Here is a 9,742-nt window from a genome sequence, read left to right on the forward strand (position 1 = left end):
CATGTGCGTTAAATGCTTCTTTTATTCACTGCTGTCACTGTCGACACGAGCGCTGATGAGAGAAGACTTATTTCCTCCTTTGTTTTAACTGCCATGTCGTTTCCTGCAGAACTCTAAAGAGGAAGAAGATCCTGTGCTAACATACACTGACCTACACTGACAGGAACTGACCTACACTGACAGGAACTGACCTACACTGACCTACACTGACAGGAACTGAAAATAGCTCAAAAAAACTACATCTGTTCAATTTCAATTCAGTTTTCTATATTACATATTTGAAAAAGAAAATACAAATGCTCAAAAATTGCACGTTTATTGAAAAAATCTCTTTCTCTAAACTTAATTTCCCACAGAGCTTTTATTCTGAAAATATATGAACTGATTCAGAGATTCTGTTGCTAGAATTGATAATTAACTGACAAATGTTTGGTTTGAAAAATCTAAATCAAACCGAGTCTGTAAAATAACTGTTAGCATAGATGAGCAGAAATTCTTCAAATTAAAATCATGCATAATCATTATTAACGCTACAGACAGGGAAAATATATGAGATGAGACATTTTATTGTCTCATAAATGAATGTGTGTTGTGTCTCTGATTGAAGACGTTTTAAAGTCAGCGGCTCATTGTTGTTACTTTTTTTAAACAATATATTGACTAAGTCATGCATTATTTATTTAGATAATGGCAAATAAAAAATCAGGTTCGGCCTGATGAAGACGTGATGACCTGATATTTAGTTGCTGGGGAAAAAAACTTGTTTTTTTAATATAAATAAGTGAAAGTTTTTCATAAGAAGTCAAATCCACAGACGGTCGTGGGAGACAAGCCCTCAGTTTATATTCATAAACCCTATTTACATTCAGTTTGACAAATGACATCAGTTCTCAGTCTAAACATGTGCATTTAGAACCAGCAGGGGGCGTCAAATCCATGACAAATGTATTATTCCGTCACCACACACGGTATCTGGTGTGCACGTGAAGAGCGAATAGAGGTGAAATTATGAATTGATGAAAGGCACTTTTAAATTGTTACACACCTTCAAAAGTGTCACCACTTCTTTGGAAGTTGAAATATTTCCACATGAATCAATTCTGTTGAATGATCTGTTTTAATATTGTTCCTGCACATACACATGACTAACGTCCTCTTGGCTTTTATTTTGAAGTATTTGCTTTCACTTTTGGGTCACCTGACTTCCGTTTCGTTCCTCGGGAAAAAAAAGGCAAAATAAATTGTCAAAAAAACAAAATTTTGAATTTGGTTTTCTCATTTCTCATTTTTTGATTTTGACCAAAAAACTGTGTTTTTTTTCCGTCTATGGTTAAAAATGAAAACTGAAAAAAACTGTGTTTTCTAGATCATTGGTTTAAAGGAATATTTCACAGTTATAAAGATTAAAACTGGCTCATCGATGTCGTACAAATGTGAAATAATATTTGAAGCCAGTGCCGACAAAGGCAGAAAAATGTCATTTTGGCTCATGTAGATGAACGACAACAGCTCCCAGCATGCACTGCACTCACTGCGCTAATGTGTAAACCCACAAACCTCTGTGAGGAAGTAAATGTATGATAAATCTCAAAATAATGCTACATTGTTGTCATTGACACAAAGTCACCAACAATATGATATGTGACATACATTTTTATTATTATGTGGTTCCACAACTGACAAAAGAGCTTTTCACGCACATGACGAACAACCATTCTGACATTTCTGACATTATTTCAATGCATTGTGGGTATTTTCAGCTTATCTGTGGTTGACAAGGCAAAACAAGGAACTCTGTAACTTTGAGGATGAACATCTAAAATAAACATAAACAAAGAACTAAAGTCATGTGTTTTCGTCTGTGCCGTGGTCACAGGAAGTGGACGGCGTGAGTTACGTCGTCGACGCGTGAGTTACGTCGTCGACGGCGTGAGTTACGTCGTCGACGGCGGCGTGAGCTACGGCGGCGGCGGCGTGAGTTACGTCGTCGACGGCGGCGTGAGCTACGGCGGCGGCGGCGTGAGCTACGGCGGCGGCGGCGTGAGTTACGTCGTCGACGGCGGCGTGAGCTACGTGGACTGAGCAAAGACACTCTGAAGTTTCTGCCAACACGTGATCAGTGTTTTGATGACATTGATGATCCTCTTCCTCTTTCGCTTTTTTCCTCGTATTTTCTTGACGGAGGAACAAGACGTTCTCTTGCCCTGAAAACATACAACCACATTATTCTGCTTCATTTTCTCTGTTATCTTATATTTCACTATGTTTAAAAACATGAAATCAGACGGAATTGAACAATACAAACACATGTATCACATTATGTCTGTGCAACGTCCCTAAAAATGAAAGTATATATGTATGTATATATACATACATATATATGTATACATACATATATATGTATGTATATATACATATATGTATACATACATATATATGTATGTATACATATATATACTGTATATATACATATGTACATATATACGTATACATATATACAGTATATTATAAAGAACATAAATATTACTCCCAGATGCATGTACTGTTTTCTTGTTTTCAGTGCTGACAGCAGACAGATTGTACGCAGGTATAGATGTGATCTGTAGATGTGATCTGTAGATGTGATCTATAGATGTGATCTATAGATGTGATCTGTAGATGTGATCTATAGATGTGATCTATAGATGTGATCTGTAGATGTGATCTATAGATGTGATCTATAGAATAACATGTGTAAGTTAAACTGGTTTTTGACAGTGTGTCCATTAGACTGGCTGTAATAATGATAAAAACGATGGCGTGGTTGTGCTGATTTGTGAAAGTGAAAGTGAGAATGTGAGAGTGGTCACCAGATGATCAGGGCTGCAGTTGTGAACGATGAGGCGCTCCATGCTCTCCACTGGCTTGACCACATCGTTGAGCTGCTGCTGCTGCTCAGCGCTGCGCTGACACCCGACCTGCTGCGTCAGAGCATAGATGGAGACCAGGATACGACGAGCCTGCCGTGGACAACGGGACCAATTCAAGCTTATTATTGATACAATCATCCAACTACATAGCATTAGCACTGGAAACATCTCATTCACTCATTGATGTCACTCCATCATTATGTCTCACATGCATGAGACTCATTTAAGGAACGTCAGACTTTTAAAGAAGGGGCAGGACAGTGAAGCAGGGAACCATTCAAACCCTTATGGGACACAAGCTCCACAAGCTCCACTGACCAACTGACCAACTGACCAACTGAAGGAACTGGACTTCCAAATGTTGCACTACACCTTTATAGAGACATCATGATTGTCAACAGAGTCAATGGGACTTATACTCTACATGTCTGTCTGTCTGTCTGTCTGTCTGTCTCTGCCTGTCTGTCTGTCTGTCTCTCTCTCTCTCTGCCTGTCTGTCTGTCTGTGTCTCTCTCTCTCTCTCTCTCTGTCTGTCTCTCTGTCTGTGTCTGGCTCTCTATGTGTCTGTCTCTCTGTCTGTGTGTGTGTTAATCACACGTCTGTTTCCAGCACCAGTGTGTGTGTGTGTGTGTGAGTGTGTGAGTGTGAGTGTGTGTGAGCGTGTGTGTGTGTGTGTGTGTGTGTGTTAATCACACATCTGTTTCCAGCACCAGTGTGTGTGTGTGTGTGTGTGTGTGTGTGTGTGTCTGTGTGTTAATCACACATCTGTTTCCAGCACCAGTCAGTGTGTGTGTGTGTGTGTGTGTGTGTGTGTGTGTGTGTGTGTGTGTGTGTGTGTGAGAGAGCGTGTGTGTGTGTGTGTGTGTGTGTGTCTGTGTGTTAATCACACATCTGTTTCCAGCACCAGTCAGTTAGTGTGTGTGTGTGTGACATAGTTTGGAGTGTTCAGATGTTCAGCTGTATTATAATTGTTCATGTGACATCATTGTTTTTCACATTGTTTCATTTTTATTTCCACCTTAAAGTGTGAAACGTTTAACATGGTGGTGTCAGGTCTGCATTGTGCAACATTGTTGTGCAACTATACATGTGTTGTGTGTTTTATATATCTTAACACCATATAAACACTGTACGTACAGGCTTTTTGAAGAGTTAAGGTTAGATTTTTGCTTTGGTTAGTGGTTATGGTTAGGCATTTAGTTATGATGGTTAGATTAGGGTAAGGGGTTAGGGAATAGCCCTTAGTGTAACTCTGCGTGTCCTCATTAAGACTGCTGTACAAACATGTGTGTGAGCGTGCCACAGCAGAGAAAGTTGCTGAATTTCTTTTTAATCATTATCAGTAGTTTCATCCTGTTACAGGACACAGTACAGTCATATTTACCTTTCCTGAGGGACACGGGTCTCTGTCTGTGGACGAGTTCACTGAATCTGTCAAATTCTGAAAAAAAGAATCGTAGAAAATGATTTATTAACTAAACGCTGAAGTTGTCTGACATCAAAAGCAAAAAAGAGACAGAGTCTGACACAGTGTGTGTGACGGATCTATGTGTGGACCCTGGAATCCTAATCCCAGGGTACATGAGGTTGCCCCAAGTTTCCGAGTTGGAAACCTGACCTCGAAAATTCCGCGTTCCGATTACAAATGGAATGCAGCATGAATCTAGTACACTAGCAATTCCGGCAGAAGATACTGAAGACTAAATGGTAACAAGTATTTATTTTATTAAATACATCTGACAACGGGGGGTGGAGTGGCTCAGAGGTCTAGACCAGTACTCTGTGTGCAAAAGACATCATGTTCACAAGTTCAGCTCCACCCCTGGCTGATTGTACTTAAGTCGCTTTGAATGACATGTAATGTAACAACGAGCAGATTTTGAAACAATCGTTAGAACTTAAACTAATTCCTCTGGTTTTCCCTCCTGTTGTCAGACTGTTCAGTGACGCCCTGAAGTGAACCTCAGAGTTCATTTACTGATACTTTTCATTTCAAACATAGTTTCTGACGCTAACCGTTTTACCTTCTCCATAAATAAATAATAACATGCTGGTGATTTCATCGTTTGTGAACTCGCCATTTCCTGGTTCATTCATCCATTCATTCGTTCATTAGTTGTGTCTCAGTCCAGGGTTTGGATCCCAAGTGCAGCTGCTCACACCACGAGGCTAAACGCTGCCCTCTACAGTTCAAAGTCCTGCTGATTTACGCCCTGACACACCGTGAAAATCAGATATCTTTAATCACATCTGATATTAAATCTACATCAGATATATTTCATTTTTCAACATTGTCCTAGAACTAATATTATTTTTAGTTTTCTAATTATTACTTTTGATGGAGACTCAGCTGTTATTATTATTATTTTTTATATATATATATTTGATGTAATAAAGGAAGAAACAGATGAGTCTCACATCTCAGACTGAGAGACAAGTACAATCATTTCCTTTAAATGTTACTAACCTGGAATATGATTTACAAACATAACTTCTCACAGATTTATGATTTTTGTAAAAAATAAAATACTTTTTCATCATCAATAGTTTAACGACATCATAAGTCAACTCGTCAACCAATGCAGTCATCTCTATAATTATTATTAATTATTCACAGCAGGTCATTTTGGACATGAAGTAGTAGAACAAACACAGGTTTGACCATGTCAAATAAACCTGGTTAAACTTAACCAGGTCAAATAAACCTGGTTAAACTTAACCAGGTCAAATAAACCTGTTCAAACTTAACCAGGTCAAATAAACCTGGTTAAACTTAACCAGGTCAAATAAACCTGTTCAAACTTAACCAGGTCAAATAAACCTGGTTAAACTTAACCAGGTCAAACTAAACCTGTTCAAACTTAACCAGGTCAAATAAAACTGGTCAAACTTAACCAGGTCAATTAAACCTGTTCAAACTTAACCAGATCAAATAAACCTGGTCAAACTTAACCTGTTCAAACTTAACCAGGTCAAATAAACCTGGTCAAACTTAACAAGGTCAATTAAACCTGTTCAAACTTAACCAGGTCAAATAAACCTGTTCAAACTTAACCAGGTCAAATAAACCTGGTCAAACTAAACCTGTTCAAACTTAACCAGGTCAAATAAATCTGTTCAAACTTAACCAGGTCAATCTAAACCGGTTCAAAATTAACCAGGTCAAATAAACCTGGTCAAACTTAAAAAGGTCAATTAAACCTGTTCAAACTTAAACAGGTCAAATAAACCTGGTCAAACTTAACCAGGTCAAATAAACCTGGTTAAACTGAATCAGGTCAAATAAACCTGGTCAAACTAAACCTGTTCAAACTTAACAAGGTCAATTAAACCTGGTCAAACTTAACCAGGTCAATTAAACCTGGTCAAACTTAACAAGGTCAAATAAACCTGGTCAAACTTAACCTGTTCAAACTTTACCAGGTCAAATAAAACTGGTCAAACTTAAAAAGGTCAATTAAACCTGTTCAAACTTAACCAGATCAAATAAACCTGGTCAAACTTAACCTGTTCAAATTAACCAGGTCAAATAAAACTGGTCAAACTTAACCAGGTCAATTAAACCTGTTCAAACTTAACCAGATCAAATAAACCTGGTCAAACTTAACCAGGTCAAATAAAACTGGTCAAACTTAACCAGGTCAATTAAACCTGTTCAAACTTAACCAGATCAAATACACCTGGTCAAACTTAACCTGTTCAAACTTAACCAGGTCAAATAAAACTGGTCAAACTTAGCTAAGGTCAATTAAACCTGTTCAAACTTAACCAGGTCAAATAAACCTGGTCAAACTTAACCAGGTCAAATAAACCTGTTCAAACTTAACCAGGTCAAATAAACCTGGTTAAACTTAACCAGATCAATTAAACCTGGTTAAACTTAACTCTTCTCTTAAATTCTTCAGAACTGTTTAAATTTGATGAAGAATGAGCTGAAATGACTTCATTAGTCCTTGTTAATATTAAATGATACAAAAACTTCAAAATGAATTATTTTAGAGTTTAGTTTTTTGATTAATTTTTTTTTTTTTTGCATTTGTGTTTGGTTTACAATTAATAAAGTTCTACACAGTTAATAAATGAATGAATGAATGAATGAATGAATGAATAAATAAATGAATGAATAATGCTCTGCCTGGGATAGCCTTTCCCGTCAAGTATTCACGATGTATCCGCGATGTAAAACACGCGTCAATGATTCATGTGTCAACGGGGACAGCCCTTGTCACGGTCTGTGACACATTTTGACAGCAGATCCACATTTAGGAGGATCCAGAGACTGGATTGAGACACAGCTGTAGTCTAAGCACTTTATCCTCCGGGCTGCTGGAAGCAATCCCAGCTGACAACCTGACAACCATTCACCCTCACGCTCGTTGGTTCAGTTAACCTCGGCATGTTCTTGGACTGCGGGAGGAAACAGGAGAACCCAGAGAACCCGGAGAACCATCCATGTAAACTCCAAACACAAGAAAGGACGACAACGCTGAGGTGGGACTATGACATCATTGACTTAGCAACATTCCATATAAGGTACACAAAGATGCAGGGGTGGAAATCTCTAAAAAATTGCACTTCACGCCTCACAAAACATCATTTCCACGATTGTGAATTCACCTAGACTTGTTTTCATGGTGCTGGACAATTTGTAATAATTATAATGACAGTGGGAGTTCCAGACTACGTCCACTCTCTACATGACGTGAATGAGACTAGAAAGTGTTCAGTTTTCAGCTGTGGTCTGCTGCTCTATCTTCTACAGCTACACTGACCTTTGACACAACAAACATGATCTAGGAGAAAAATGCAGTTTCTTTGTTTCTCAGATAGGGGGCCCCACGAGGCAATCGCCCACTTTGGAGCACCATTTTGCCGTGCCCCTGGTGGTCACATGACACTTGTCTTCATACCAGATTGTGCAGCTGAACAAAGATAACAGCTCTGTACGAGTCCAGTATTTCCTTGTAGTTGCATCCACGTTTAGCGCAGGTGTCAGCCAACATGAGAAGCACCAGGACACTGCGGAGGAGAGAACCGCTCACACACTGCAAGAGACACAAGGGGCAACAACGTCCACACACAGTTTATTCACAATAACACAACTAACTTTACCAATCAATCACTTACAGATTCACTACTTTAGCCAACAGTTAATATTATTTAGTTATTTAGTTAAAGTATTGCTATTGTGTGTGTGTGTGTGTGTAAACACAAGATCATTATGTGAATAAATTGCTCATTTATTTTGTGTTCAATAAAAAAAAGTCAATGTTTTTTTGTTTTATTGAATCCATCAAAGTCAATGTCATGCAGTAATCTTAATAAGTGTTCTTCATGTGCTTCTGAACATAGGTCAGGTAAAAACACAACCAAACCACATTGACCTAAAATATACTTACAATTTCATTTACAGTGACATATTAGACCTTTAAAAAAAATCAATAATCAATAATCAGTAACATAGCCAGGCTTTAAGGCCACACCCTTTGCTACAAAACGCACCCGACTGGGTGTCCCCGGTGCCAGGCTGCCTTCGGCCCCATGTGCACTTTGCGCGTGCCTGTCTGAAGTGTAGCAGTGGCGCGTGCCTCGCCCTTTCATAGTCATGTTTTAGTAAAAGTAAAGTAAACTGTGCTGCTTCGTGTGTGTCGTGTAAACACAGTGAATACGCAGTGACAGCATCTGTTTTGGAGTTTACAGCGTGACTCAGACACAGATGTGTACATGTAATAATAATAATAATAATAATATATATAATAATATGACAATATGTTCAAATCTCACTCACCATTTATCATGTTCTGCTGCGGGATCCTCAGAGGAATAAAGCCATGTCATCTCTGTCTGTGTCACATCCGAGGATTCACTCCTGATCCATATCATTGTCTCCAAACCTCTGTCACCATCACCGTCATCATCATCATCCTCCTCATGCTCCTCATCCTCAGTCTTCTCAGCCTTCCTCTGCGGGATAGGTTAACACTGTGGCTGTGGACGGGCTTCCGATAAATCGCCGCGTGGTTTCTCCAACATCAACAAGTGCGCGCTCCGGTTTCCTTCCCCGCGTCATGGAGGCTGACGCCGCGCTTTGGATTTCACCAAAACTCCAGTCTGATCAAGTCTGAGGAGGAAAAGTCTCATGTGTCATCAATCACTCGCCTTCTTCTCTTTCGATTTCAGAGGAGAAGATGTGACACAGAGAGCATCAGCGATGTGGGAGGTCGTTTTGTTGTTTTAGCTCCAGTGCTGCCGCGGTCACTAGTCGAGTATTAAACAATGTGAGTGTTTCTTTGTTTTCTATAATTAAAACAAGCTTTTTCATTTCTTTCATTTGAATATTTTTTTCTCCATACAACAAAGAAATAAATCAAACTAAATATTTTTGGCATTTTCTGGACCAAACAACTCATCGAGAAAATAATCAACAGATTCATCAATAATGAAAATATATCAATGGTTACCAAAGACTGGGTCGGGACCCACAGATGGGTCACTGGCGATAATGTTTGGGTCCCCCCCAAAAAACTTGTCCTAGAATGTTCCCCACCTCTTCGTTAAGCTTTATGTGCATATAATATATATATATTAAAGAACATAACAGGAGGTTTTAACTCATCGATCCAAACATCTTCATAGGAAATGATTCATTTACCAGTTGAAAATGTCACTACATTATATTCAGTGTGACATTCATCACTGGCAGAGTCTCTCACACACATCATTGTTTTGACACCTCAGTGATTACTTTCCATTCAAACCCAGAGAAGATGAACATAGATTTCATTATACTCACATAGTGTTCATTGGTATCTGTGTTATAATCTAACACAGAT

The sequence above is a fragment of the Solea solea genome, chromosome 11 (assembly GCF_958295425.1).
Source record: "Solea solea chromosome 11, fSolSol10.1, whole genome shotgun sequence".
NCBI lineage: Eukaryota > Metazoa > Chordata > Actinopteri > Pleuronectiformes > Soleidae > Solea > Solea solea.